The sequence below is a fragment of the Mytilus edulis genome, chromosome 11, assembly GCF_963676685.1.
Source record: "Mytilus edulis chromosome 11, xbMytEdul2.2, whole genome shotgun sequence".
In the NCBI taxonomy this organism is placed as follows: domain Eukaryota; kingdom Metazoa; phylum Mollusca; class Bivalvia; order Mytilida; family Mytilidae; genus Mytilus; species Mytilus edulis.
Window position 1 is genome coordinate 2,972,006 of NC_092354.1, and position 16,992 is coordinate 2,988,997.

Consider the following 16,992-nt stretch of genomic DNA (forward strand, 5'->3'; position numbering starts at 1 on the left):
AACCTAATAAATTGATAATCGTTAATAACACATGGCTAAATACAAACTATGTGATCAAGAGAGACAAAAAAAAAACAGCTCTCTTTGCCATATCTTCAATTAAAACCTTTAAATGACATCCGAATATAAAATGTGAGATTCTAGTGTTATTAGTCATTCAACTATCTATTACGCTCAAATAACGTGTCTGTTGTATGTATATATTTAAAATTGCCACACATGGATAAACTTGTATGGCTCTTTGTTAAATCGCACCTGGTGTATTTAACAGAATTATTTGGTGTCAAAAACAATGACAAAGACTTTAATATTTCACTCGAAATATTTTCTGTACACTTATAACTTGTAAACTTATTTTGTTGATTTATCTATGCCTTCTATCCCATTGGGGTATAACTGTGCATTATTCAATAAACTTATACAAAATTTTAACTTCGTTACTTCTGCGAGATGCAACAAATTCACAGGCTACTTTTTACGGCAGTCTAAGGTTTCATTGCAGACTTCTTTTTACTTTGTTCATTTGCATGTTTCAAATCTCCATTTTTTGCAGATACTCCTCTTTTGTACAGACTTAATGTAAGTCAAAATACATTTGTTCACAAATCCTATAAAATCATGTCTTTATCTAATAATTTGTTTCGGCAAGGACGTCAGTATTCTTAGATTCAATTTTACGTGACTATTAACTCTTCATGATCCGCGCACATATGACGTTAACCCTTGTATTAGTGTATTTTTTGCATCTAGAACACATGTTTTACGGTCCGTTTAATTTTAAGCCGGGGGTCTTGGAGGCACCGTATAATCTGAATTCTAAGGCGATAGAAAGGAATTCGAAAAGCAAAACAAAAATCAGATTTCCCTTCCGAAAAGAAAATCTAAATGATTCAATAAAAAGGGAAATTGAATGTAAAGAAAGCATAAACTTTTGTGCAATTGCAAAGCATTGATTATTCTTTACTTTTGTTCTCATTTTGAGAAAACATCATATTACCTTAACATACATATCACGTCACTGTTACATATTCAGTAATACATGTACATGTATAAAGACAAACTATGTGACGAAGAGAGATAGAAAATATTCTTACCTCAAGCTCTCAATTACATTTTTTATATATGAATATGTGTGTAATACATTATTATATATTTCGTATACATTTCATTTAAAAGGTTATTGTACCCAATGTAGCGTCTAGTTACTAACATGACTAAGCAATCAATGAAAAACACGCGATTTGTCTATTTATTTAAAATTTTACTCTTAAATAAACAAACATGATCTTTGTTGTATTGTACCGAAAGTATTTAAAAGAAGTACATTATGTGTAGTTACATGTCGATACAGACCTGTCATACTATTTACGAACATTTCATTAATTTCCTAATTATATGCTAGCGATAACAAGTTTGAGCAATTTGAGGAGCTTACTTCTTAACCTTTGCCGGCAATCATTTTGTAAATACTAAAATATTCTTTCGTTATCGATCATATGAATTAGCATTGCAATGCAGCTATCAACCCTTTATTCAGTTTAACTGTTAAGATCGACATGTAATAAAGTAAGAGTTGAGTGTACATTATTGAGGAACAAAACCGCCAACAGAAGCAACAATATGTCTAGATTAATTCAACATTCTTCAACAATAGATAGATGGCAACGTAATATTTTAAACTAATAAATATTCAAATTCTTAAAAGTTAGGAACCATTCAAAAAGAAAAACAAATATGCCATATTAACCAAATTTAAAAACTTGGCTTTGGCTAGGTCTGTTGTATCCTCTCTCTGTATTCCCCTTTATCATGTTTATTAACACTATACAGAGTCTTTATAACGATAGACCTGAACCATAAAGTTTATTATTCGACACCATTGTAAATGTGAAAAAAAAATATATAAAAATAACCCATTAACTGGTCCAGTGTGTTGGAGGTAATTTTATCTGATGCTTCTGGTCAGGTTTGGTAAACAAAAAAAAAAGGGGGGGGGGGGAATTATATTGAAAAGCATGAACCAAATGTAATATGTTGTTTAAATAATTGTTATCTTTGATTCATATGAAAAACAAGATAAGGTGAAATAAAATGTTAGAGGTAAGAAATACAAACATCAACAAAAAATAAGAGCTACGATATAATGTTTTGTAAACTGTAGTCTTACGTGAAATAGTCCTTTCTAGTTTAGGTTAAAGAATTAAAGCTTGAGTGTTTACGACAACGTTTTATTCATTTTGATATCTACGAAACGTATTACACAGAATATATATCGTATATATAAGGATTGAATGTCATGTAACATGATATAACTGACTATCAACAATATATTCCATTTCATATACAAAAGAAGATGTGGTATGATTGCCAAAGAGACAACTCTCCACAAGAGACCATATGACGCAGAAATTAACAACTATGTGTCGCCGTAGGGTCGTCAACAATGAGCAAAGCCCATACCGCTATAAAAGGCCCCGAAATAACTAGTAACTAGTAAGTAGACTATTTACTGTTTTGACGAGAAAATCAAAACGTGTCTACTGAACAGTCATTTATATTTCTTTAATTATAGCAACTGCTTAATTTGTTATTGTGCAGTAGATAATGCAGATTTATAAAAACCCCAGAGGGGGGCCGGTCTACAAAGAGTCTCATAAGTGAACCTCGTATCTGCAAGATTAAAAGGTCAAAAACAGGGCACAAAATCCTGAAAGGTTTGTTGTCCAAAAACAGATAATATGATATATTTCAGGGGTAAATAAATGAAAAAAAATCACAATGATTTTATATGTTAGTAACTAAACTGCATTCCATATTTAATTAGAATAAATATCCAAATATCGAAGCTTTTCTGATAATCATTAAACACATTATTTCCTACTATTGTGTTTTTATAATAGTAAAAACTTTTATAACATATTTCATTAATGAATACGAAAACAAAATATGAAACCTTTCAACAAAACCCGATTTTGAAATATTATATCCTAGCCTAACAATAGTGTCGTTACTAAACTATCGACCACGTACACATTGTATGCCTTTTGTGATTTTTGTTAAAGGTCCCCGCATGAATAAACATAAATGCCTCAGTTATATTGCACCTTAAGTATTTAAAAGAAGTATTGGGTTACGTAAACATTTCCGAAAACTTTAAATGATTTCAATCGAAATATTTTCTGTACACTTAAAATATTATTTGTTATTTCTGCGAGTTGTACCGAATTCATAACGGCTGTCGATGGTCTTATTTTATCAAAGATTTACCCTGCTCTGCGGATGTTTGAAATATCGCGCGGTACAGACTAAATGTAAATGATAAATAGATTGACAGACCTTTTCGATTCAAAATAAGGTATTGCTATCTATATTGTAGTGCTACTTCCACTATCCATGGTACTTGCAAAGTAGGCATACAATAGGGATATAATTGAAAACATCCACTTCTTTTGAACGTTGCAATCATTCCACATATCCTTATTTTCATATATATATTATTTTGTGTTAGATTTATTTGTAATTGTTTCTGTTGTTTTATCTATCTCATCATTCCGTTTCAACTTCTTACTTCATTTGGCCATTTTAACATTTTCACTGATGAGTCTTTTGTAGACGAAACGCGCGTCTGGTGCAAATATACAATTAAAATCCGGTTATATATGTTAGTTGATCGACATTGCTTTGGTTATTACTAACATCAAAATTTTAGACTATACCATAGTACAGCCTAAAAACCTTCTTGACATTTCTCTGCATTTACATTAATTTGTTAAAACCATTGAGGGTCTGTGAATGCATTACGTTCCTACGTATACGCATTCTAGACTTGAGGGGAAAAGAGGATGTCGTTGTGGAACTGATTTTTCGACATAGATAGACATACACTGAGGATGCAACAATGAATCATGTTGTTTTTTTCTACATAGAACCTTAAAAACTAAGAAATTATAAAATGTATTCTATAAAAAGAGAACAATCGACGATCAGCAAAAAATTCTGACTGATCGAATGATGTTATGAAACTTAAACGAGTGTTTTTAATAGCGAAGTTTTCATAATCCCGACCTTTTACTTTTAGAAAAAAATTAAATTACATATCTCATTTAAATATAGATGACTTTCAACTGTTAAATATTAAGAAGTTAATTGTTAAAGACACACTATTGTCTGAAGACAGAAAAAAAAACATGTTCTTACCTCAAACTGTCTTTAATATCCGTCAAATATCAATATGCGAGTTATTCACTATCAAATCGTTCACTTCTATCCCATTTTAAAATTTAAACTTCATACTACATAACGTCGCGTGTAGTTACTGAGTAACGATAAAACACACGCTATTAGTCTTTTTATTTAACAGATATCCGCTTGAACACACATACAATGTCTCTGGTTATATTTTACTTTAGGTATTTAAAAAAGAAAATATAATATGGTTACAGGTGTAAACAATCTTTGTACGTATTCATCCGAATTGTGCGCACTGTCAAAATATAAAATAATTAAACCACTGAACTCATAGGAAAATTCAACACGGAAAGTTTTTCTTTATCAAATTACAAAATCAAAACCTTTAACACATGAAACGAAAAATACACAAATTCCATCAATTATCTAGGTTTTTAGCCGTAGCCTGTTTTACAAGAATACAAGACAATTTATTTAAATACAAATCATCAGGTACCTTTTTATTCGGTAAGATGTGTGCTTACAAAATTTGGTAAATGTCAGAAAATCTAAATAGTCTTTCAGGTATGTAAATATTCTTGAAATTCCACAGGTAAAATCAACCCGTTACGGTAAAAAAAAATCGTTCAAATTTGCTGCTGCTACTTTATGGAACAGCCTTCCAAACCATTTCAGGACTGAAAACAGTTTTTTTACATTTTTGAAAGTCTTGTTGAGTCCTGGAACGGTTTAGAATGTCGCTGTTCTGCTTGTAGATATTTCTTGAGCTAATTATTATTTATGCTGCTTTTGGTTGCTCTGGTCAAGCATGTTTTTTACTTCAGTCGAAAATTTGTTGCTTATTTTTATTGCATGCTATGTATGTGAGATTTCAACTTTGAATTACAGGTTGTTTTATATGTCAAAATGCACTGTTTTTATGCTATTTATATGTTTTTATATTCGGTCAAAAGCTCCTGAGAGCTTGTGTTTGGTATTTGTACTCATGCCGAATCAATTTAAAGTTTTCTTATCTTATCTTCTTATCTATCTTTTGTTTAAAAAGGTGACATCACAAAAATACTGAAATCCTAGGAAAATTAAAGACAGAAAGTCCCAAATCAAATGGCTAAATCAAAAGATTGAATCACATCAAACGAACGGATAACAATCACGCTTCATTCTGTACGTTGTGTCCGAGGATAAAAGGCAGTAATTATAAATTGCCGTTTGTTGCTGTTATACATATTTGGTATTCGTTCATTGTTTGTTTATAAACTAAGCCGTTACTTTTATCGTTTGCATTGTTTTACGTGATTCTTTGCTGGGCCTTGTATAGCTGACTATACGGGATGGGTTTGTTCTCATTGTTCAAGGCCGTACGGTTACCTTTAGTTGTTAATTCGTGTGTCATTTAGTCTCTTGTGAAGAAATGTCTTGTAGCCTTTATATACCACATCTGCTTTTTTGTATATGCATTATGTCAGGAATCAAATTCTTTAATCATCTAATAGCAGTTCAAGTTTGTATACATCGTATTTCTTTATATTTGTGGGAAAAACAAAATCTGTAAAAAAAATAAAAAGAAGTTTGACTTAAATAGGAAAATGTATGTTTGTTAGAAACGTCATTATTGTCCCATAGTTAAGTGTAAAGAGTCAAACAATTATCCACGGTATTGGACAAGCCATCACAAACATTTTATTTATTTAAAACATTTAAAGATATTTTTACACTTCAAATTAGTCTGATCATATACGTGAAACATGTGAAAATAATGACATTACTGCATTTTTTATATGCTCTATTAATTATAAAAATATGTGTCAAGACTGTACAACAATACACATAGTGAAAAGATAATATAATACATGTATAGATAAATTAGTAGTATTCATCCAAAATAGCATTAGGAATTTCTTTTCCATCAGATTTGCTGTCGATGGCTGGGTATCAACGTCCAATGGCGCATTCAGTGCATTTTCAGGACAAGCTTTGCATGAATTTTAAAAGTGCTAATTCACAAAGTAAACAGTCCACAGGAAGACATGTCATTTCACACAGATACACTGTTTCGACTCCGAACCTATCTGTCTTTACCCTTACTCCTCAAAGGTGTATGTTGAGTAGTGGAACAGCAAATACTAACTTTCATTGGGCCAATGTTATATAGACATTCTGAGTCCAGGCCAATGTCCCCCCCCCCCGGGGGGAAACTAATATGAACCAATTCTTCCCTAGGGGAAATTTACGATAATTGCCATTCTTCTCCCACAAAAATTAGGTGATACGTATACATATAGTCATTTTCCCCCATGCCAATATTTTCCTCCGTAGTATTGGTTTTACTATATTTACACAAGTCTTAAAATTAAACCCAACATATCACCAATATCCTTTACAGTATCATTAATATTATTTAGGTTAACATGGTCTTCTGTTAGTAGTATTATCAATAGTTTCAATTTGTGCAAGCTCTAGAATAGAGTTAGAATAATATTTATACACTGGCAATTTTTTTTTGTCAAATTGCATTAACACAAGTCTGTCTACATGTTCATCATTCTGTCTAAGTGTCCAAAAGTTTGTCTTCATTTTCACCAGTCTTAGAATAGTCCCCTAGTCTGTCTACATTCTCAACAATCTGGTCAAGTGTTTACAAGTCTGTTTTTGTCCACTAGCTAGTCCGTTTACATTATCACCGGTTTGTCTATGTGTGAATGTTCAATAGTTTGAATTCGTATTTACTAGTCCGTCTTGGTGTTTAATATTCTGTCTACATGTGTATCATTTTTGTTTCTTTTTTGAATAGTTATTAAGTATACAAGTATCTACATTTGTACCAGCCAATTTACGTTTCCAACAGTCTGTGTATGTTCCCAACAGTCTGTCTATACCTGTCTACCAGTCGGTCTATATGTCTACTATACTGTGTATCCATCCGTCTGTCTATTTATTCATAAGTCTGTCTGTAATTGCATTTTGTTGTGTTATTTTGTCTGGTATTCCTAATTTTCATTATGCTAATATTTACATGCATTGTTTTAACCTCAAAACTGACTAGGTGTATACGCCATACAAATACCCTAATGCTTTAAAACGCCAAAAGTTTTCGCTGGGGTTTATTATAAGCCAAGGTACATTTTTAATATGTTTCGCCACACCAATTGACGTTGTAGAATAGTTTTTCTGACAACAGTCTATTATGGCGAATAAAACAGGTGGGGCGTTTCATACTTACTCTTAAAGGTAAATGACGAGTGGCGGAGCAGTAAAGACTAATTTTCAAGCCGGCAATTGTTAAATGCACCACCTCTTGTATTCAGGCACAACGCATTACCAGAAAAGATTAGACCACCAAGGTAGCTGATATGCTGTTGACTTGAAAACTATGGCCATGAAGACCCCATAATAAACCGAAGTCATTAAAACAGTGACATATGGCATCAATAAGGAATACCCACATTATCCGTCCAATCATAATAAAGCCCTACTTGGATAGGCTTTCTAGCTATTTTGATCTGAACGTCACTGATTAGTCTTGTGTAGACGAAACATAATGTGCGTCTGACGTATGAAATTATAATCCTGGTACCTCTGATAACTAATTATACAATTATGAAAAACAATTATTGTATACAGCAACCGCAGAATTACAGGCTCATGACTAGGGACAGGCGCATACATTATGCACGAGGCTTGGTTACATTACTTAAACATGTTGAAGACGCATACCCGCTTTCCAACTAGGGAAGAGTTGAAACATTGTCATGTTGTATAAATATCTCAAGATCAAGTTTACCACGCTACAATGTCTCTGGGTGTGTTACCGAATCAAAACCCCTCGGTATATACATTTGTTCATTTCTGGTGTAAGGAAATTTCACCAACGTTATGTCATGTTTCCTTTACAATAAAGTTGTCCTTTTTATCAATAATGCTACAACGTCACAATACAAGATGTTGTATAAATAGGGAAATGCATAGCGATCGATATATTCAATCGAAAATACACAAGATAGACTTATATTATATATCTCTTGTATCAGAAATAAGAAGAAATAATATATTATTTCAAAATCCTAGAAATCTTCACAGAGCTTATGAATTTAATAAATACACACTTTACTTTAGATTGTAGCCTTACATAAAAACGTCAACATACATTTACTGATAAATTACAGTCCGCAAGGGAAAATATGTTAAAGAGAAAATATGTTTTCTTAATCTTTCTTTTGCAAACAATGGTCTCGATGGCGTCAACTTAGGCAATAAGCTTCATCATAAATTAGTTCAATCGAAAATACCTTCTTATTTCAAAGATCAGTATGTACCAATCATTTCTTATACCTATACCAAACCTAGTGCAACTAAAATTTTCAATTACAAACACGTTTTGCAGGATCTCAATACTGACGACTTCAAGTCTAAACCCCCCGAATGCACTCGAAAGGTCCGAAATATCGTTAGCCTAAATCCATCAATTGGAAATACATCTTTAACATTTTGATGGATTCAGTCAAGAATTATGCCAGTCAATGGGTTTAGCGGGAGAGGGAAGACGTAGACACCCTTTCCGCATGGATAAAAGCGGTGAGGTCTTTGGTATACTAGTAAATCAGAATTAAGAAACTGAATGGGTCTATCAATGCCCATGTTACGTCAATCTTTAAGGTCCCAAAGGTTGCAAAACACTTATCCTACCTCCATGAAAAATATGTTGTTGTTCCCGCAGATAAAGCCCCAAACAACATCGTGTGTGTGTGTTAAACACATTACATTAACTGCTTGATAAACGAATTAGGTATTGACACTTCACTTGGAAACTCAACATATACCCTTACCAAAGAGGAAATCCTGGATCATCATAGGTCTGTTCTATGTTCCTTTGGAATTTCAACCATAGATGAAAAACTTGATCATTCATCAATGTATTGGATACCTAAACTACATAAATGTCCTTACAAACAACGGGTCATCTAAGTGCTCCACCTCTTGCGTGACTCAGATGTGGATACTTTAAAATTCCAAAGATCTGTTAGAGTACAAACAATCTAACTCTATTTCGTCTTGCAATAGTATTAAAACTTTGACTTTTCTATACTTTACACACAAGTATTTCACATTCCAAACTTAAAGACAAATTGTAAGAGTTGATATTACTTCCTAAAAAAGAATGACCAACGTAGATACAAGTATCTTGTCTTATGGAGTGATAAATCCTACTTTGTAAAGATTCACTCTGAATAAAACAAAAAATTCTCTGAAACAGACATTATCAAGATGCTCGATTGATTAACAATATATATTTGTTACGTTTGGAGGACGTGTTTTTCAACAGACTGTCGGCATTCCAATGGGAACCAATTGTGCCCGTCTTCTTGCCGACTTGTTTCTTTATCATTATGAGGCTGACCTCATACAGGAACTTCTTAGGAAGAAAGATAAGAAGTTAGAAATATCCTTTAACTCTACTTTCCGCTATATAGATTACGTTCTTTCACTAAATAATTCAAAATTTGACGACTATGTTGAACGCATCTATCCCATCGAAATAGATATAAACGACACAACAGATACGGTTAAGTCGGTCTCATATCTTGACCTACATCTACAAATTGACAATGTGGATCGGTTAAAAACAAAACTTTACGACACAAGAGATGATATCAGCTTTCCGATTGTGAACTTTCCATTTCTAAGTAGCTACATTCCAGCAGCATCTGTATACAGGGTATATATCTCCCAATGGATACGATATTCCCATGCTTGCATTTCTTATCATGATTTTCTTGATAGAAGGTTTCTGTTTACAAGGAAGCTATTAAATTGTGAAGTTGAAATCATCCCTTCGTAAATTTTACGATTTGGTTGACCATTGTGGAATAACCGTGTCACAAATGATATCGGATATGTTCATACATCGTAACTATAATCCCCTTCCTTTTCATGAATGTGACCTACCGAAATTAGACTATTCACTGTAACATATGTTATAACGTAAGCAACACGACGGGTGCCACATGTGGAGCAGGATCTGCTTACCCTCCCGAAGTACCTGAGATCACCCGTAGTTTCTGGTGGGGTTCGTGTTGCTTATTCTTTAGTTTTCTATGTTGTGTCATGTGTTCTATTGATTGTCTGATTGTCTTATTTCATTTATAGCCAGGCGTTGTCAGTTTATTTTCTATTTATGAGTTTGACTGTCCCTCTGGTTTATTTTGACCCTCTTTTACTGTAATCGTCAATCTGGCAAGTAAAGAGGAACGAATGATACAAGAAGGACAGTCAAACGCAGAGATAAAATGAACAGTCAGTCATTGTGATGTACCTTATCTTGTTATAAATAATAAATACGATGACTATCCGTGTAAAACGTGCGATTACGCTGTAAACAAAATGGAAGACGCGCCGTTTTCGCGTTAACGCGGAGGTAAACGCGAAGGTAAATGCCCGTTTACTATGTATGTCTACTGAAATTTCGCAGATTTAACGCCACGTTTACATGAACATGATGAAGTGCACGCGAGTATACGCCACGTTAATTTTTTCTGATCGTCTTCATGTAATACTCTGTCTGCACCCAACTGTATGACTGTACGGGTCGTCATTATTTCTGTTAAATCGTCGATTTTAAAACGCTCAAGTGACTTTCAATGTTCTGAACGAGATTTTCCCCTTTGTTAACTGGAACGCTGATTTTCCTTTTAATAAGCAAAATGAGCTGCTGTTTCACTTCCCTTCGTTTTTTGTTTGTTTTTTTATACAGTTTATTTCTTTCTGTTTTAAGGACTATTTAATAAGCGTTTAGCTTTTTCCGTATACGTAGTCGAACAAAATGTAGATGGGTTTGCAGAACAAAAATTTTCATTTGCATGAATAATTATGATAGAAAGATAGAAATTTTAAACAACAACAACGGTCAGCCAAAGAAAGCTACGCAACATGATGGAAATTGAAAATTGATCCCTTATAGAAGTTAAGCTGGGGTCACACATTCACGATTTTAACTACCGTCCTTGACAGGACCATTCCCGATTAAAATTTGTCAAAAGTCTGATCAAGATCCTGTGAATCGTGGATGGAAATTCGATTTGTATCTTTCGCCAGGTAAAATTCGACCGAGTTTGTCACGACTGTGTCCCGATTTTACCGAATGTAATCAGACAGAGATCAGATAGTGACAAGACAGTGAACCGACGCTGACGGAAGTTATCCGTCCGAAAACTGTCGGCATAATCGGGATGATCAGGTACTGTCGGAACGTAATCCTATCACGGTCCGCTCTATCGCATTGCAAACGGCTTTGTCTGGTCTCAGTCGTATTGTATTCTGTTATTGTCGGGACTTCTCCAGATCATTCCCGTTCCACAGGACACCGTCCCGAATACACAAAACATTGTTAGGAATTCGATCCGATACAGCAGAATCTGTCACGACATAGGCACGATTGTAATCCGACTAGACGAAATCGGCTGAGTTTCCCCGAATGTTACGGAACGCACTTACTGTCGGGGTGCTTTGCCGAACTATTCGGACACTTCCCGACCAGTAGGAATCTGTTACGAACTAAAACGACTGCGTTCAGACAATAATAGGACATTCCAGATAATTGAGGATACTAATCAGACTTTCTCACTTTTCGTGTCGTATCGCTGTCTGATCTCAAACGGGAGCAATAATCGGCAATGTGTGAACCCCGCATTACAGCCGTTCATATTTATGTTTTTTATCTTTTTGTTTTACAGAAACTGATAGACAGAAACTTCAATCGCAAAAATGTTGAGCACAATATGAGCTACAAATTGAAAGATGAGAAGTATACTGTTCAATCTACTATTTTCACAGAATACGTCAATGTTTTAAATAAAGAATTATTTAACAATGATATATCCCATACATGAATATCTTATTATATTTTATCAGTATGATGTCTTAGATATAGTCTTCCTTCTTTGGTATCCTTATTTTCAGTATTAAACTGTTCTAATGTCAAAACATGGTTTCATTTTCTAGCAAGAGTTATTTTGAATCTTGCAAATTATGAAATTCGATATTTCTTCTGATAGAAAACACTTAAAGAAGAATGCATTTCATTATCAAATGGACATGTAATACGTTTATACTAAAAGAACAGTTGAAAGTAACAACGTTTTGGAAAAAGAAGTACAGATACATCACTATAATCTTTACAAAAAAATCTAAGATTATTTACACTAAGTATTAAAATAAACACAAAACTAGTAGCACAGTAATAACTTTTTAATCGTACTAACCAACATTATAATCAAATAGTTAATTGCACATCAGGTATATGGAGAAACTTGGATGGGACTTTCGTACAATCCGCAATTTTCTACATTTGAAAATGCCTGTACTAAGTCAGGAATATGACAGTTGTTGTCCATTCGTTTGATGTATTTTATCCTTTGATTTTGCCATTTGATTAGGGACTTTCCGTTTTGAATTTTCCTCGGAGGTCAGTATTTTTGTGATTTTACTTTTGACGTTGCTCAGTACTTAAACTTCCAGTCGTTGTAAGTGTGCAATGGTAAAATCGAATGGACAACAACTGTCATATTCCTGACTTGGTATATAATGTAGAAATTGATTAAACCTGGTTTTATAGCGCTCTCACATGTATGACAGTCGCATCAAATTCCATATATTTACAACGATGCGTGAACCTAACAGACATAATAGGTAAAATAGTTAACGTATGGGTACATTTTTGTATGCTTGCCTTTCCTTTTTGCTAATGTACCTTCTTTATATGCCTAATTGTGTTTCTGTGTTACATGTTTGATTATTTGTTTCTTTTTAAAGTGATTTTGATTATAGCCCTTTGTTTACTGCTTATTCTCGCAATTTACCTATTATATAAAAAAAAATATGGGCTATCATTGTAAATGACACAACTCTCCACAATATAAACACAGAAATTAACAAATATAGGTCATCGTACAGCCTTCAACAATGAGCAAAGCCCATACCCCATTGTAAGCTTTAAAAGGTCCCAAAATGAAAAATGTAAAACAATTCAAACAAGAAAACTGACGGCCTAAATTATGTACAAAAATAAACGAGAAATGAATAAATCACATATCAATAAACCAATTTTTATATGACGATAGGGTGACATTAAAAAAAGTGTCACCCGCTCAGCCATGTGATAGAGTAAATTAACACCCTCGTATTAGCCAATCAAAATATGGCATTTTAACGTGAAGTATAGCATATGGCATATTACAAATGTCACCATTTTTTTAATGTTATTGAAAGAACGCTTATAATCCCAATTTTTGTTTAAACTTTTAATTTGACCTATGAAAGATACTATCACTTATTACATTGTGATTATAGTATATTAATTTGATTAATTTAAGAGTGACTTAGCATTATATATTACTGTTTCTTCTTTTTTATTGTGACTATTACTCTTTATAAATTGTCTGAATCACTTATTTTTTTTTTAATTTACCTTCATGAGGATACGAATAAACGTTTCATTGTATACAAGATAATAACAATGGTAGCCTGAATAAAAGTTGTATACAAGAAAATAACAATGGTAGCCTGAATAAAAGTTGTTTACAAGATAATAATAATGTTAGCCTGAATAAAAGTTGTATACAAGATAATAACAATGGTAGCCTGAATAAAAGTTGTATACAAGATAATAACAATGGTAGCCTGACTAAAAGTTGTATACAAGAAAATAACAATGGTAGACTGAATAAAAGTTGTTTACAAGATAATAATAATGTTAGCCTGAATAAAAGTTGTATACAAGATAATAACAATGGTAGCCTGAATAAAAGTTGTATACAAGATAATAACAATGGTAGCCTGAATAAAAGTTGTATACAAGAAAATAACAATGGTAGACTGAATAAAAGTTGTTTACAAGATAATAACAATGGTAGCCTGAATAAAAGTTGTATACAAGATAATAACAATGGTAGCCTTAATAAAAGTTGTATACAACATAATAACAATGGTAGACTGAAAAAAAGTTGTATACAACATAATAACAATGGTAGACTAAATAAAAGTTGTACACACGAAAATAACAATGGCAGCCTTAATAAAAGTTGTATACAACATAATAACAATGGTAGCCTGAATAAAAGTTGTATACAAGATAATAACAATGGTAGCCTTAATAAAAGTTGTATACAAGAAAATAACAATGGCAGCCTGAATAAAAGTTGTATACAAGAAAATAACAATGGTAGCCTGAATAAAAGTTGTGTACAAGATAATAACAATGGTAGCCTGAATAAAAGTTGTATACAAGATAATAACAATGGTAGCCTTAATAAAAGTTGTATACAACATAATAACAATGGTAGCCTGAATAAAAGTTGTATACAAGATAATAACAATGGTAGCCTTAAAAAAGGTTGTATACAAGAAAATAACAATGGCAGCCTGAATAAAAGTTGTATACAAGAAAATAACAATGGTAGCCTGAATAAAAGTTGTATACAAGATAATAACAATGGTAGCCTGAATAAAAGTTGTATACAACATAATAACAATGGTAGACTGAATAAAAGTTGTATACAACATAATAACAATGGTAGACTGAATAAAAGTTGCATACAAGATAATAACAATGGTAGCCTGAATAAAAGTTGTATACAAGAAAATAACAATGGCAGCCTGAATAAAAGTTGTATACAAGATAATAACAATGGTAGCCTGAATAATAGTTGTATACAAGATAATAACAATGGTAGCCTGAATAAAAGTTGTATACAAGATAATAACAATGGTAGCCTGAATAAAAGTTGTATACAAGATAATAACAATGGTAGCCTTAATAAAAGTTGTATACAAGATAATAACAATGGCAGCCTGAATAAAAGTTGTATACAACATAATAACAATGGCAGCCTGAATAAAAGTTGTATACAACATAATAACAATGGCAGCCTGAATAAAAGTTGTATACAAGAAAATAGCAATGGTAGCCTAAAAAAAAAGTTGTATAAAAGAAAATAACAATGGTAGCCTGAATAAAAGTTGTATACAAGAAAATAACAATGGTAGCCTGAATAAAAGTTGTATACAACATAATAACAATGGTAGCTCGAATAAAAGTTGTATACAAGAAAATAACAATGGTAGCCTGAAAAAAAGTTGTATACAAGATAATAACAATGGTAGCCTGAATAAAAGTTGTATACAAGATAATAACAATGGCAGCCTGAATAAAAGTTGTTTACAAGATAATAATAATGTTAGCCTGAATAAAAGTTGTATACAAGATAGTAACAATGTTAGCCTGAATAAAAGTTGTTTACAAGATAATAATAATGTTAGCCTGAATAAAAGTTGTATACAAGATAATAATAATGGTAGCCTGAATAAAAGTTGTATACAAGATAATAACAATGGTAGCCTGAATTAAAGTTGTATACAAGAAAATAACAATGGTAGCCTGAATAAAAGTTGTATACAACATAATAACAATGGTAGCCTGAATAAAAGTTGTATACAAGAAAAAAACAATGGCAGCCTGAATAAAAGTTGTATACAAGATAATAATTTTGGCAGCATGAATAAAAGTTGTATACAAGAAAATAACAATGGCACGCTGAATAAAAGTTGTATACAAGATAATAACAATGGTAGCCTGAATAAAAGTTGTATACAAGAAAATAACAATGGTAGCCTGAATAAAAGTTGTATACAAGATAATAACAATGGTAGCCTGAATAAAAGTTGTATACAAGATAATAACAATGGTAGCCTGAATAAAAGTTGTATACAAGAAAATAACAATGGTAGCCTGAATAAAAGTTGTATACAAGATAATAACAATGGTAGACTGAATAAAAGTTGTATACAAGATAATAACAATGGCAGCCTGAATAAAAGTTGTATACAAGATAATAACAATGGTAGCCTGAATAAAAGTTGTATACAAGAAAATAACAATGGCAGCCTGAATAAAAGTTGTATACAAGAAAATAACAATGGCAGCCTGAATAAAAGTTGTATACAAGAAAATAGCAATGGTAGCCTAAATAAAAGTTGTATAAAAGAAAACAACAATGGTAGCCTGCATAAAAGTTGTATACAACATAATAACAATGGCAGCCTGAATAAAAGTTGTATACAAGAAAATAGCAATGGTAGCCTAAATAAAAGTTGTATAAAAGAAAATAACAATGGTAGCCTGAATAAAAGTTGTATACAAGAATATAATAATGGTAGCCTGAATAAAAGTTGTTTACAAGATAATAACAATGGTAGCCTGAATAAAAGTTGTATACAAGATAATAACAATGGTAGCCTGAATAAAAGTTGTTTACAAGATAATAATAATGTTAGCCTGAATAAAAGTTGTATACAAGATAATAACAATGGTAGACTGAATAAAAGTTGTATACAAGATAATAACAATGGCAGCCTGAATACAAGTTGTATACAAGATAATAATATTGTTAGCCTGAATAAAAGTTGTATACAAGATAATAACAATAGCAGCCTTAATAAAAGTTGTATACAAGATAATAACAATGGTAGCCTGAATAAAAGTTGTATACAAGAAAATAACAATGGTAGACTGAATAAAAGTTGTATACAAGATAATAACAATGGTAGCCTGAATAAAAGTTGTATACAAGATAATAACAATGGTAGCCTTAATAAAAGTTGTATACAACATAATAACAATGGTAGACTGAATAAAAGTTGTATACAACATAATAACAATGGTAGACTGAATAAAAGTTGTACACACGAAAATAACAATTGCAGCCTTAATAAAAGTTGTATACAACATAATAACAATGGTAGCCTGAATAAAAG

The 16,992-nt window shown here is 32.2% G+C and overlaps 1 protein-coding gene across 1 annotated transcript in view; it reads right to left on the bottom strand.

The window, feature by feature from the left end:
• Nucleotides 1–4,357, bottom strand: part of LOC139493894 (uncharacterized) — a 482,493-nt gene extending 478,136 nt beyond the window's left edge. Inside the window, exon 1 of the mRNA XM_071282058.1 lies at nucleotides 4,198–4,357. The gene's annotated coding sequence lies outside the window, so the exon portion shown is untranslated. The remainder of the gene's footprint in view (nucleotides 1–4,197) is intronic.
• Nucleotides 4,358–16,992: the final 12,635 nt, after the last annotated feature.